Below are 15,678 nucleotides of genomic sequence, written 5' to 3'. Positions count from 1 at the left end.
AATTAGTGTCATAAGTCACAATGAAAAAAAAAAGCTGTTTTACCTGCAGGCCGCCTTCTTTTATATTAAAGTGTCATTGATTTTAACTCTAAAGGCAAGTTGTTTATTTATGGTCGAGTGTCACTCAAGTGACAAAAGGTCTTGTGGATGCATTTTTTGTAGCGTGTAATGCGTGCGTGTAATGTAAGCGTGTAACTTGTGTAATGTCCTGAACCAACTACCTGTTCTTAACCAGAAACTGGAAAGACTACAATGTTGTCAAACCTGCAAGAAGCTGCATCTAACAGATGCTATTCAATTCTACCATATGTAGCATTCAAAGCTATGCTGTACCACTAGTGATCTTTCTTACAAAAATGTGTTGCAGCTAATTATTATTGTCATTATCAATGAATTGTCTGAATTTGTTTTCAATGAATCATTATGAAACATGAAAAAAATTTCAAAAAAGGGACAGATCTTGTTTTGCAAAAACCCAGGCAGTATTCAGTTTACAATGATACATGACAAAGAAAAGCAGCGATGCTCTCATATTCTCAGAGAATATTTGGTATTGTTTCACTGTCTGCAAAATGACTGAAATGATTAATGGCTTATCAAATTAGTGGCTGATGTTTTTCTGTCAATTGTGTAATCAAGTAATCAACTAAATATTTCAGTTGTAGTAATTTTTTTTTTGAAAGATCCACTTCTTGTCAGCCTGCTTTGTCATTTTTTTTCTTCAGTCCTACATTTCCCAGAATGCCAGTCCCAGAAATTGTGTGCACTTGTTGCTTTAAAGTGGTTATGTGTGCAGTTAATTGTTAAATAATAAATTGGTAGTCCATCTTTGTGTTTGTAAAGTACAATAACTGGCACAATAACCGTGGCTGGATCCGCTCTCCTGGGGCCTCATGTATAAAAGACTAAACAGCTTTCATACTGAAAGATGGCGTACTCACAGAATTTGAAAAGTACCAAGGCACAGAAATGTCCACATGTGCAAAACCAGGCATATGCCAGGTCCTGCGCAACTTCCCTTTTATACATCCCAATCGTGAAACTGAGCGCATATACACAAGCCACATACCCCGCCTTGGCTCCTCCCATAAAGTCCTATGCAAATGACCAGAAATACACAAGCATCACCACGCAGCATTACGCACAAGTGTGTCACGCAGTACAGCAGTCATACAGAGTGGGCTTCACACCTTGCCAAAATGATCGCTGCAGTCAGTGGTATCCCCCACCCTGGGATATCATTTGAAGTTGGAGGTTTTACAGGTGAACACATTTTTAATGTCAGTTTTTCTGTTTGGGATGGAGAGCAGCGACCGTGTGAGAGCTGTCCCTGGCTTTATTTCCAGACATTCTTAATTTACACAGTCCATATGTGAAGTGGTGAAGATGTGCTGGGTGAGTCGGGGTGAGAAGGCAGATCTGTTTGTACGCCACCAGTGCGTCTGTTCACTGCAGCGATTTTACACACGAAAACTAAACTGAAAACTAATATGCTCAGAGGATATTATTAAAAACTACTGACGCTCTCTTCTGCAATTCTTTAATGCTATTTGATGTTATTTTGGATTTTTACGATGATGATAATTCCTTCCATTAGCCGAGTTTAGGTCTGAAAAGCACTCAGAAGCTAAATTCAAGTCTAATATCACTGACACCTGACATTATCCTGGCTTTAGGCTGGCAGGTTCACAACTGACCATCAGTGTCCATGGCTACATTCAGGCCCTCTTCGCTGCGCTCCAGGGAAGGTGATGAAATATTTGGCACTAATTTGGTTTATTTTATTTCTTTTACAATTGAAAGGTGCAGTATGGAATCGTTATGACACTGCTGTGCACTAATGTTTAAATGATAAAGTGATAACATGTGATATGAAGTGAAATTAAATATGTGAGAGCCATTATTATCCATTCTTGTCACATTCAATTTTATTTTGATACCACTACATAAATTATCAAACTTTTATTGTGTATTAACGGACATAATTAGGTTTTTTTGATTGACCACTTCATTGACAAACCCACAGTAACTGGCATGGTTTTGGCACTTTGGAGTTTACTGAAAGAGTCAAACAAAAGTTTGCGGAGGGTCCGCACATTCTGACACCAGCTCAAGAGTTTGCGCCAAGGCCCGCACATTCTCACATCACGTTCATTTACATCCCACGTGTGCGTGAAAACCAGAGTACCTAACCTTTTTGTGCCTAGGCAGCGTTTATACATGAGGCCCCTGATGTCTGGGGCAACAGAGGACCATATGTGACTACATGTCACATGGTGTGAAGAGAGATGGGATACGTGTCCATTTTCCAGGCTTGTATGGGGCTGTTTGGGTCTACCACTCCACCGGTTTGCTTAAGTTTGCACATGTATTGCCACATTACCACAGCAACCAATACAGATTTGCTTTACTCATGCAAGATAATTCAATTTAGTGTGTACAGCCGCTCCTGAACATCAACTTCGACAAAGAAATTAACTTAGATTGGAGCAAGGTTTTTTCATTTTTTTCGAGTACATTTTTTAAAATATCATAAATCTTGATTTGGAATTTTCTCACCAATTTACAGTCCAGATGCCTTATAACCAAGCAGAAAGATGGAAAATTTGATTTTTCAAAGATAGACGCCTTTGGGCTTGCATTTTCCTGGTTATTTTATAAATCAAGATCTCTTTCTGAAATGTCAGGTGGCGTTTCAGGGTGTTTTAATAGCACCATGGTCCCAGACACACTATTGATTTCTAGACCATTTCTCATCAAATAATAAAATATGCCTGGCATGTCATACATTACATTTCACATGTCCTTATAGTGACCTTTGCTTGCTAACACGATGGCTGAGAGTAGCAGTACCTGAATGTCACATTGATTAGGATTGGATGCTGTTACTTAGCATGTTTTGCCCAGTGCTCCTTACTGCTGAAATAAAGCGACGTCAGTGACATGGACAGCCATCCATCATGATTAGTGTTCCTGCAGTTCTGTCGCGGATGGAAGTATGTTAAGCTAAAATATGTGCCAGACAAATTCATAACCTGTTATGGCGGCTAAGTGAGATATATATCACAGGTGTCTTTTCCACCAACCTTGATCTAGCCAATAGTACATAAAATGTGCCCTCCATGACTGAATATGTTTCCCTAATATGGTATTTTATTAGTGTTTATTGCCATTGATTTGTGCTTTTTTTGTGGTGTTATTGTTTAAGTTACAGTTGCACTTTACTGTGAAGTTGATCACATTAGGCTGCCCTGGGTGCATATGTTAATACAAATGCAGTGTATGTTTAACTCATGCATTGATTCTTGCATTGATTCGTGTTTTATTGGTGCTGCTGCACACTGCAATACATACAGTCAAGATGTGGATTTAATCTAGAATACTGAAAACTCTAAAGAAAAATATTAATAGTTTTTCCTAATAGTGGTAATCGTTCACCAATTTGTCTTAATGATATCGCTTGACATTATCTTAACCGGGTGACTGTAACGTTCCATGTCTGTGGTAGTTTCAAAATCGAATTATGGCTTAACTGCAGCTAACCTCAACACAACAGGAGCATATCCAATCACATTTGAGTGAAAAATGAGATGGGCCATATTTTCAATTACATTTCTGCATAAAGGGATTGTTAATCCTGTCTACTGTGCTGCCAGAGGCCGTTAATGAATTTGCTTATCCTCCAAGATACTGATGTGACTTGCCTCCACATGGGGGGGAAAGAAAATAGAAAGCAGTCTTTTTCTTTGTCCTCCTCACACAATACTGTGTCTGCCTGTAATGGATGCAAATCTATTCACAGCAAGGTTAAACAGTTTGTTTTGCTGAAGGTGCCGCTCTGTTTATGTACAAAGTTGTATCAGATGATCTCATATGCTAAAGCCCCGAGCCATGATTTGCAGAATGCTGTAGCCTCCTCTGCCGGCTTTGTCTGCTTAGTGATTTATTGGATTGAAGATATTTTCTCATTCAGAAATGTATTTTCACAGCTTTTACAACAAAGAGCTGGGACAGGTGAATAAAGACGTTTTCTCCGGTTGTACATACTCCATAAAATAAACTGATATTTGTTGTTAGGAGTTTAGCAACTTCCCCAAAACATGTCTCCCACAGGTTGCAAATATTTTGGTTTAGTCCTGTGCAGGTGAGAACCTCCCAAAACTGACACCTGGACGATGACAAAACCATGTTGTATTCACAAACTTTTAAATGCGACTAATGATTATTTTCATTCTTGATTAATCAACATTCCTCAGTTGTTGATTAATGGACTTAATTGCCGATCTATAAAATATCCAAAACATATTGAAAAATGCCTTTCACAAGTGCTGAGAGCCCAAGGTGACATTTTCAAATCCCTTGTTTTGTTGTACAACAGTACAAAACCCCAAGATAGTACAATGAAATAAAACACAGAAAAACCGAACTGCAGAATATTTGTCGGTTTTGCTTAATTAAACAACTATTAATTGCAACTGCAGATTAATTCTCTGACCACTTAATTGATTATTTTCAGCTTTTTAAAGTTTTTTTTCAATCTATAAAATTCCTCATAATGTCACTACTGGCAGACTGTCCAGTTAGCACATTTTCACTCAGACTACAGAAATACTAAATACTTTTTGTATGGGGGGAAATATATTTGAATTGGACCGTAAATAAATACAAAATGCCTTATTCCACCTTTAGTTAAATTTTTGTCTTCAATTTGAGTCAGAGACAGCTGATGCACCAGCTGTTAGGATGCACCAGGTCTGGTTCACATTAGGAAGCAGGTCTGGTCCATCTGAGGTCTGAACCAGTCAGCAGTTAGTTTGATGATGGATGATGTATAAATGCTCTCTGTCCCTTTTTATTGTCACTGTGCATTATACAAATTAGGGCAAACAAATGCCCCCCCACCCTAGCCTACCCACCTCCTACACACACATTTACACGTTGTCCCCACACCATGTTGCTCTACCCGTGCTAATACTGCTAATAGGTTTGATGTGTGTGTGTGTGTGTGTGTGTGTGTATTACCTTGTTGTTATCTTGATGGTAAGCTAAGTTCAATTAAATGGACTCCGATGGATCTACAGATGCATTACATCATCACATCTGGCTTACATCACCAGACCTTCACATTTCTCCTAAATGACCAACAGGATTTTCATCACCAATCCCGTCTGCCTTACTTTCCCCTTTGTTCTTCTCTTTTCTACATGAGAATGAGTAATTTCAAGGTCTGTGAAATTAACGGCAACGTGACTCGTATGTATGCTAAAGGTATACTGTGGGCGTTCTTTCACAGTCTGGTGTGCGTTCTGTGTAGGCGTGTGTGTGGGCTGACTGTCTGAGACATTCGTGGCACATGCACGTGTCATGCATGTGCATATAGATAAAGACACACACACACACACACACACACACACACACACACACACACAGAGGTGACACGGTCACCGTCATTAGACCTTCATAGGCATCTGCTCATGCCTGCGACGTGATGTGATCCTTCACCTTCTACATGACAGTTGGCCATTTAGCACTAAATTTATGCCGCCCATGCCCTTTATCAATGCATTCTTGGGGTGGGGGTGGGGGGGGGGCATATAGAGGGTGTCACTCACTGTCCTAGCTTTGATTTGTGTTACTGCTTTTACTCAACCAGACATTGTAATGACACATTGGGCTTTTGAAAAGCTCTGATGGATGGTCATATAATGCAGATGCCATGTGTGTACATTAGATAATATCTGAATACGTTCAGGTATGAAGTACTATTTTAGATTAATGCAATCAGCAGTGCAGTCAGATAAATCTTTGATTGCAGTTTGAAAGAAACCGTAATCATTGTCTTTATTTTTGCAGAAGTAAAATACAGGCCAACTGATGCCAGATTTTTGAGGCCAACACACATCAACCCATATTTATTTTTACATAAACATAAATAAAAGTGTTGGCATGAAAACAAACACGCACCTTAACACTAGCATTGGTTTGGGGGGATGCATCAAAATGCAGGCGTGGATGATTCTGAAGATATTCACAAATATCAAAATAGATTTTCTAAATGTTGATTGTTAATAGAATGTAATGTTGACGGAACTCAAAAGGCAAAACTTGGAAGTAAGGAAGTGTCGCACCCCGGACGTCTGTGGCGTGCACATAGCAGAGACCAGTGTACCCCATGTATTTGGTGCACAACTGCTGCTAAATGAAATGAGCGCCCCTACTAAAATTACGCACTATCCTTAATATCAATGCGCAAGTAATGATTTTCCTGAGAACCTTGAGCGCTTGACTAGCTTCCTCTCCCTTATTCTTTAAATGATATACAGGTGCTGTTATATATGTTAGTTCTTAATTATCCAGAAATCAATTTTCAGCCTCCTAGGGTGAAAACTGTGGTCGCCAAAGGGTAGGGAAAGTTTTTGTGGGCCAACCGACAGACAGAGCGAGCTATGGAGCTGCTGGTCACAGCTAAAATACACATCCCTGATTGCTAATTTTTAAAAATGCCTGCTGCATGTGTTTCTGCGGTGATGTTTGAGGTGGCTGTTATGTTTTGTTGTGTGTTTAGTTGCAGCACACCATTCTCTTAAAGTACAAGGGGTCCGGGCATGCGTGACAAATTTAGTTTATTTTGCCATCGGTGTTACAATTGACCTATCTCGCAATGTTAGTAAACTTGGGTATCCGCTCCGTGATTTGAATCCGTTCCAAAGTTTTAATGGATTCTTCCTTGGCCCATCTAAAACCCTACAACCACGTGTGATGAAAACCAGGCCAGCAGTTTTTCTGTAATCCTGCTGACAGTCAACCCTATATTATATACAATCTTAAACTTAAAGCTAGAGTGCAGGACTTTTACATATAAGTGAATGTCTACAGTCAAGCCGCTGCCAAAGGAGTTCACACATTGCTGATTAACACCATGTAAATCCCTCTGTATTTTGCAATGCTGCATAAAACCTATAATAAATAGGCAATCTTCACTTCAGCAGTGGAGCAGAGTATTAAACCTCTCTGTGCTTCTGTTTCTGCGGGCATCAAAAGGAGCGCGACCGGCTCTCGTCTGCTTGTCGCTTGCATTGCACCAGAGTACATTTGCATAAAGTTGGGCTTTTCATGACTTTGGGTGCCCTTCAAATCTCAGTAGCTGGGTGAATAGCAGTGAATAGCAGCCTATCATCATCCAGCTTTTGAGTCCATATGCGTGAACAGCCCTTAAGTTGTGGGAGAAGTTCAACAGAGGTTTAGGGTCAGTCCGTGGTTGTTGCTCTACGTTATTCTGTGTAAGTATATTTGCTGATCCAGAGGTTAATTGGGGTGAAACACACCTTATGGAATGATGACAAGCAGTTATCCTTGTGGAAGAGTTTGTTTTGATTTGTTCATCTTTGGGAATTAAAATCTGATCATTATTCAGGGAAAGGACTGGTTTGATAAGATTCTAAAGTAAATGAAAACAAACACATGGTGGAGACTTATTATTCTGTTATCATATGACGTCTGCTGAGGCATTCAAAGCAGGACATTTTAGGGAAAGTCTTTGTAGAATGTCTGACAAGATACTTTTTAAATTTCCCTTGTGGCTGGAAAGACTTTCAAACATTCAGAAATAGGCTGTGAATAATATTATAGGCTGCCTACCTAGACAAGATCACCTCTTTAGTTTGATGCCCTCTAAATTCTTCTCTTCACATCAGTTCACTTTAAAGGGTCAGTTTGCCCAAATCACATTAAAATCACATGTTCCCACTTAACCCTTGTGGTATCTAAACACGCAGGAGGTCAGTGGTGGAGTAAGTATTCAGATCCTTTTAATCAAGTCAAAGTATTAACACCACACTGTAAAAATACTCAAATAAAAGCAAAAGTCGTTCACTGAAAATGTTAGGTAAGCAAAAGTTAGTAAGTATTGTCAAGAAAATGTACTTATGAAGGTAAAAGTACACAATGCAGAGAAATTTACTTAAGTATACTTAAATTATTTTCTACCACTGCAGTTTTTAAAACTATCTCCATAGACACTAAAATATTCCCAGTTCTCTCTCAAGGCACTACAGCAGAATCTCATTCATAAAATGTATCAATTTCCAACTATGTTTATTGTGAAGATGATCCTCAGTAGAAGACATTTCGACACATGCTGTCCTCTAATGTTGTTGTTGTTGTTATTATTAGTAGCTTTCTTTTTGCATAAATTAGTTCCTTAAATATCAGTTTTATAATACTATGATAATGTGTTCTAATTAACCAAGGCACATAAAGGCCGCACTGTCATATGGTAATGAGCTTCATCTCGTCTCTTATGCCACATAAAATAGTTAAAATAGTGTAATTAAAACCACATGCATTTTTCATGCAGTTTTGTTATGAACCACCCTCAGTTTATGACTTTTAATAATGTTTTCTATTGTGTATCCTAAGTTTTAACCAGCATTTGTCAAAAGTCATGCATAGCTTTCAAAGACGGACCTTAAAGGTTGAAAGAGTTGATGTCACGTAAACCTGTCTTTCCTTTTCTCTTCCTCCGCTCTGTCTGTCTGGAGCCCTCTTCACCTCTCATCTGAGGGGGAGAAAGTGTGAATGGTAATAGAGAATGACTATCATTGCAGGCTAACGCTGCCATTACCCAACCTTTGATAGATGAAGCCATTGGAGGGTGTTATCAGAGCCAGCTGTGAGGGTGAAGGTATGCATTATACATGGGCAGTCACCCTGACACCTTGTGGAGACACACACAGAATTACAGATATGTGTTGCACAGACACTGTGAGGCCAGTTTATGCAGATTTCAGAATTTTCACACACTTAAATCCCCCAGACAATGAATCACAAGCAGTTAAAACACAAAGATTCTGTCAGATTGTTTGACTAAATGCTAGAGCTGATAGAACATACATAATTGAATGTGGTGTCATTGTTGGCATCAGGCACATTTTTTCAGCGTTTGGTTCAGGACCCCTTGGGGCCCTTGATATATAGGCAGGGTTGTGGGGTATTGTTTCATTTGTTGTACTCTGTGTTAAGAGCAAAGAAGGGGGCATGTCGCATGAAAATACTATTGGTCTATGTCATAAGCAAGTGTGGGACATCTCCCATTTCTGCATTCATTAAAATTTTGGCATCTAAAACTGGGTTCTTTGGCCAGAAAGGGCTCAATAGTCCTACACTACCTAGAATGTTAAAACATAATTGATAAGAGTAATAATATATTAGTACAGCCAGGGGTGGACTGGCACCGTAATTCAGGCCAGGAATTTGACTCCAACCCAGGCCACCCTGTTCATGCAAACCACCAGTCTAATTTTGTAGACTTGAAGTTTTCCACATTACAAAATACAAACATTTGAGACTGAGGAAGCCTACATGAACATTAGGTTTTCAAAGTATGCTTTCAAAGTATAACTCCTTAGAAATGCACCAATCATAGCACAAACAAATGTACAATACTAGACACAAAAACAATTAGCCTACACTTTTAAAAAAGAGAATGAGACATAAAGAGTTTGCTCAAATGTTCAAATGATTATCTTTATATTCAAGCATTAATCATATCAAAAGTATCAAACTCAACACACGTCCACTGAACTTGAACAAAAGCTACAACGATGAAAGTAAATATAATACAAGAGTCCAAAAAGCACTCCTATGTTAAAACAAACAAACAAACAATTGATTACAGTGTTCACTGGTGTCTATATCGCAAACAGCACAAAAATACACTTTTCAGTGTATATATATATATATATATATATATATATATATATTTTTTTTATTTTTTTTAAATACATAAAATAAAGTCATAAATAATATAAAGAAAAAAACAGTTGTCCCAGCAGAGATTCAGAAGTCGTGCCATGTTACTAGAGCACCTGGTGTTTACCCGTGGAGCGCTTTTCTGTCTGTCTGTTTACATGAGGAGTGCAGTGTGACCCTGTGGATCCAAGTGAGTATGCAGAGTATGCAGAAGTGTCACGCCCCATCTGAAAAGGTCTTGAGACGAGCCTGAAGCATGGATTCTCCTGCTTGCCATATTATTAAAAAAAAAGCTTGCTATATTATCACTGCTGCTGATCAAGTTGATAATTAATGGCAGGCCAAAACACCCCTCAGGCCACGGGGAACTCTCCTGGTGCTCCCGATGGCCAGTCCGCTTTCTTTATTTAACAGCAGACCATAAGAAAGGTCTGGTTGGTCACATAATACCAATACACCACTGCACATATTTTATAAACTTATCTCCGTTGAATAGTTTATAGATACTAAAATATTCCAAGTTGTCTCTTGAGGCACTACAGCAGAATTTTGTTTATAAAATTGATCAATTTCCAACATCTGCTGTTGCCTTTAAATATGCTTAGTGCCAAGGTAATCCTCAGTAGAAGACATTTAGACACATGCTTCCCTCTAATGGTGTTGTTAGTAGCTTTCTTTTTGCATAAATTAATTCCTTAAATATCAGATTTATAATACTGTGATAATGTGTTCTAATTAACCAAGGTACATAAAAGCTGGACTGTCATATGGAAATGAGCTCCATCTTTTGTCTCTAATGCCACATAAAATAGAGCTGCAGTGGAATAAAACATTGAAGGATGGAATCATTTTGAATGGTCCAATAAGGTATGTTTTCTGTGGCGATCTGCAAATAAAAAGGTGAGGATTAAAGGCACCTGCCAGCAGTAGAGTTATGCAGGAAATTTATTTTGTTACATAAGCATAATGATGAGATATTTTATAGTAAATCCTAGATAAGGATATTTTACATTTGGTTATTAAAAGGCCTACACACCCTTGGTACATCCACACACTTGTTTTTACTTAATGTGCCTGATTAGACTCCTGAGGACTGTGAGGGAGTGTACAGACTGTGCTAGAATGGCATCTCCCTGACTACAAGTCACACTTAAGTGTTCAGACATTGGCTGCACCTCAGAAGTTACATCTTTGTCGGTCTTACTGCTTCATGGAGTTTGCTGTCTTGACATAATTCCACCATATCTCTGCTCAGCTACGACCTGAGCAGAGGACTAATCAGTCTCGATAACTGAACCAACACAGGTGTTGTTGGTGTCACAACTTGTATAATAGAGTCTCAGTAGTTAAACATGGAGAGCAGCAAATTGGACACTTAAGGATCATCATCATTTTGTGTCATGATGCCATGTACACTGCTTTTTTTGTTCCATTGTGGGAATTTTTGAGGGCACCATATGGACATAAAATGGTGGAATGGAAGGTAAATTTAATGCAGATTTTGGCATAACCTTTTTCACAAAAGACATTGTGACCTGTTAAATAGTAGAACAAGCATAGATGTAAATAATAAAATTAATGATGGCTGAATTCCATTTACCTGCTTCAGCTTTAGGGTCTTTGAACTGTGCATGCCACTATCACACTGTCTGTGTTGCATACTGGGACACTTGAAAGGAACAGAGCTATGTGTTCTTTTCCTACTTTTGAAAATGTCTGCTTTGAAAAAGGCCAAGATATGTACTGAGCAGGAATGGTAAATAGTCTGTACTTGTATAGCGCCTTTCTAGTCTTCCGACCACTCAAAGCGCTTTTACACTACATCACTTTCACCCATCCACACACTGAGCCTAAGTGCTCAGAACAGAAACTAACATTCATAAACATTCATGGAACAGATATCGGGGGAATTTGGGGTTCCGTATCATGCCCAAGGACACTTCAGTATGCAGGCTGGAAGAGGGGATTGAACCGCTGATCTTCTGATTAATGGGCAACCCCCTCTACCTCCTGATCCACATCCACCCCCACTGACATGAAAGGACATGTTAAAGTTTAAAAATATACCTGTTAATTTTCTGTAGTGAACAGTGTAAAGGTGAAACATTTTATAAATTGTTGTACCTCAAGCATATCTTTGCTATTTTTTTACAGCAATTTCTCGTTGCATATCGCTGACATACAGTATACAACAATAAGCTAAAATTGTCCGATAATGGCCACGCTGATGTGTTAAGCGTAATTTATACTTCTGCATCGAATTGGCAGCGTAGCCTACACGTAGCTCCGTACCCTGCGCAGTAGCCTACGCCGTAGCCTGACATGGACCTCATCAAAAATGTTACTACACGTCGGGGTGACGCGGATCGTAAGAACTGTATTATTAGTCGGCTAGGAAGCCCCGCAATGCCTCTGAACCGACAGGAAGTGCCCCGTGCTTTGAAGTAAATTTTACTAGTGGCCTAACCAGCGGCTATAACACAGTGGATTGACATATTTGAGCATCACAACCCAAGAACTCAGAATGTGATCCATTTAGTTGATAACGTTTGAAAAGTCTGCACAGCTGCACACATATCATTTTATTGAGCTGTGATTCTATTGGGCTGATGTTAGCCTACTCGTCCGGCAAAAGTCAACGCAGTGGATGCTGTAGCGCTACTGCCACTGCTACTGCTGGCAGTGTAATTGCTGAATGACGCACACACCAGCGCACAAGTATGAATGCACGGCTATGTGCATAGCTACACAAGTAGACCCAACGCAGAAGTATAAATCACGCTTTAGGCTGGCTCATAGTAACAATAATGCATCACTGCAACATCACACCTAACCCTCATGTTGCTGAACAGGTACGTTTCTACACGGCACCAGCCTATTTTGTCAAATGGATACTTCTAGGTTATATGAAGTATGTACAGTGAATTTTGTCTTTTCCACTGCTCTGCTAGTTCCTACATATAGGACCAACAAAATAAGGCCACTTTGGAATATGAATGTGCCACCAGGACAAAAAAGAAAGAAGTTGAGTTATAGAATACTTATACCTTGAAGAATTCAAGCATGAAAGCAGTAATAATTGTCTGGTTGTACCTGATAAAGAGACCAGACGCTCAGGTAAATTAGATGCTGGTTTGCTTTGAAGGGCCACTCCTGGAGTTATTTGCACCTTTACCAACACTCGACCTCCGCTCCACTTTACATTACATGTTCATGCACATAAAAGCATACAGATGCATACGTTCACAGGTTGAAAAAGTGTTGTATTTGATAAACTTGTTTAATTAGATGTTTTTGAGACTTGGAAAAACAGGTTTCGTGGAGGCATCATTTTTTAGAAGACACTCGCATTATCAGTTGAAATGTCAGAATTTCCTGGATGTAAAAAATTGTACACACTCGGTTTTCCATCTCCAGGTTTTGAGTACCCCCCGCTGAGAGCTCTCAACCTCCAATCCTGCTTCTAAAGGCTGGAGTGGTGAACTGGGAAGAGTTATATTCAAATCAAAGCTGCCTGCGCATAATATGGAAATGAGGTCTAGTCATTGACAGGAATTCATAACCAGGCTGACGTATCACACACCCGGTGATATCCAGCGAAAATGTGAACACGTGGGCAACGGCAAATTGGAATAGTTAATGAAATGTAACAATATGCCTCCATAAGTACATGTGTTGACAAAAATGTGTGGGAAACAATGGTGGTATTTGTTTTTCTTTTTAAGCATTCAGGCATAGTGAACACTGAACATCATGATGTTGATGATATAATGAAGAAATCTGATCACTCTCCTGTGGTGTTCATCCAGTGTGAACACCCAAGTGAAAAAGAAATATACTTAAGTAGCACTTTTTTTGGATACACTTATTACATTTTAATTGTACTATACTAAGTGTATATTAAATGTGTTATTTTGGAACAACTTAAAGTATGTTAAGTGTCATTTTAGAAATACTTAAAGTCGACTTTAAGATAATTGCAATATATTTTAATATACTTAGTTGTGTTAAAATGGACCTATTTTAAGTACCTTTACTGTAATTTAAATATAGTTCTTTAAATTTAACTTAAAATACTCTTTTGTGCTATACTTAAATGTGTTCCCTGAACATTTTTATTAGCATTTCAGCATATTAGTAATTTATTACTAGTATACTCCAAGAGCCACTATTAATATCTTGGGAAGCTGCTTTATGAAACCATTCAGTATGAGAATAATTAATTAATGCATTAAAAATATCTTGCAAAATGCCCTTTTAGCATAATAATAAAAATCTGAAAAAACAGACACAGAGACAACTAAAAAACTTTTGTTTACATTACAAAATAAATTCCTGTACATTAAAAGGTACAGCAGCATGTATCACATCTTGACCAAAATACCTTCAAATAAAAATAAAATCAGTAAAATGATGACATATGATCAGTATTACTGAAAAGTACACTATACACATCCCATCATTAATGTTACCCATGGGGGTTCCTCATACGGTTCGGACTCTGGGCACGGCTCAGATGACCTCACGGCAAGCCGTCCCACTTCTGACACCATATGCGGGCAAAGGCGAGAGCAGGCACCCTACCCAGATTCAAACACAGGTCTACAGGGTACCAAACATGCAACTTTGACAGCAACGTATGGCAGTCCAAGCGCTTACTCAACTGTAGTGAAGGTACTCCGTCACAAGCTTACAGTACAAATGGTGATACCTAATTGAAACTGAAATGTCACAATCCTTATCCTTGGAGTGGCGGGTCGGTTAGCTTTGAGTAGGACGCGTTGCATTTTCTGCTGACTAGACCCAATGGGATTTGGAAACTACTTTATCACACAGCATCTGTGGAAGGGAAAAGGAAATTTATTCAGGTAAATAATATTACCTAATAACTAATAACCTGTCAGTTATATGGTCAGTTTTTACATTAAAATGCTGAAACACAATATGACATCATGTCTAACTGTTCTGATAATGCTAACCGTTTAGGTTCAGGTGAAATGGTTTTCCAAAAGGGACCCCTCCCTGTATATGATAAAATGTTATTAAACAGGTACAACAAATAAAACAAACATACAAATTTGCTTAACAACTGTGCTGTCTACATCATTTCACATTAACACAGCCGTCAATTTGTCAAGTACAAAAGTAGCCAGTTACTTAATATATAACAATATTTTAAATAAAATAATTTTTTCATAGAATATTTGTTTATTTAGTCTGACCCCGTTGACATGTAGTGAGAGTAAAAACAGTGATGGTGTGCAGGAGCCAGACATACCTATGAGCACATTGATCTTGTGAGGGTTTAGCATTAAGTTGGTTAAAGTTGGCAAAGGGTAGGTTCAAGTTTTAAAAGTTGAATACAGGATCTATGACCATACAAATAGACATTAAGTTGAGCAGTATTTTACATAACGTGTAGTCAGGCATTGCAGTACACAAAAACATTATTTCAAGTGCGTCTTAAAACAATTCTCACATACCCGTGTACACTTTGACATTGCTGTTATAACTGAGTTATTGGTCACTGTAATGATTAATGTTACCCCCTCCATGGCTGCAGTGAAGAGAAATCTCTAAAAACAGTCTAACACAGATGCTTAGCTGGTGATTCATAGTAGCTTCAGCTAAACTTTAGAATGAATTTATACAAACAGACATTATGGGCAGGAATAATAATGATTACAGTGACCAATAACTTCCTGTAAACATGGACATGTGAGTATTAAGGTAGACTATAAAAATGTGAACATTTAGCACACAGACAGCAACATATTAGTTATATTTATTACTCTGATAAAGACCTCACTGGTCATTTTAACAGTGCAAAAGCAGAATTGAGGGCTCATACACACACATGCGCAGGCCTGCCTTGTTATAATGTCATGCATCAAATTCCAGCAACAGGGTTACTGAGACTGTAACGTT

At 38.6% G+C, this 15,678-nt stretch overlaps 1 protein-coding gene across 1 annotated transcript in view; it reads left to right on the top strand.

The window, feature by feature from the left end:
* Positions 1-15,678, top strand: part of LOC119893649 (PDZ domain-containing RING finger protein 4-like) — a 132,949-nt gene that overhangs the window by 30,491 nt on the left and 86,780 nt on the right. The window lies entirely within an intron of this gene.

The sequence above is a fragment of the Micropterus salmoides genome, unplaced genomic scaffold, assembly GCF_014851395.1.
Source record: "Micropterus salmoides isolate LMB-PRFRI ecotype aquatic unplaced genomic scaffold, ASM1485139v1 Ms_hic_scaffold_8, whole genome shotgun sequence".
In the NCBI taxonomy this organism is placed as follows: Eukaryota; Metazoa; Chordata; class Actinopteri; order Centrarchiformes; family Centrarchidae; genus Micropterus; species Micropterus salmoides.
This window is presented reverse-complemented; position numbering and strand designations above follow the sequence as displayed.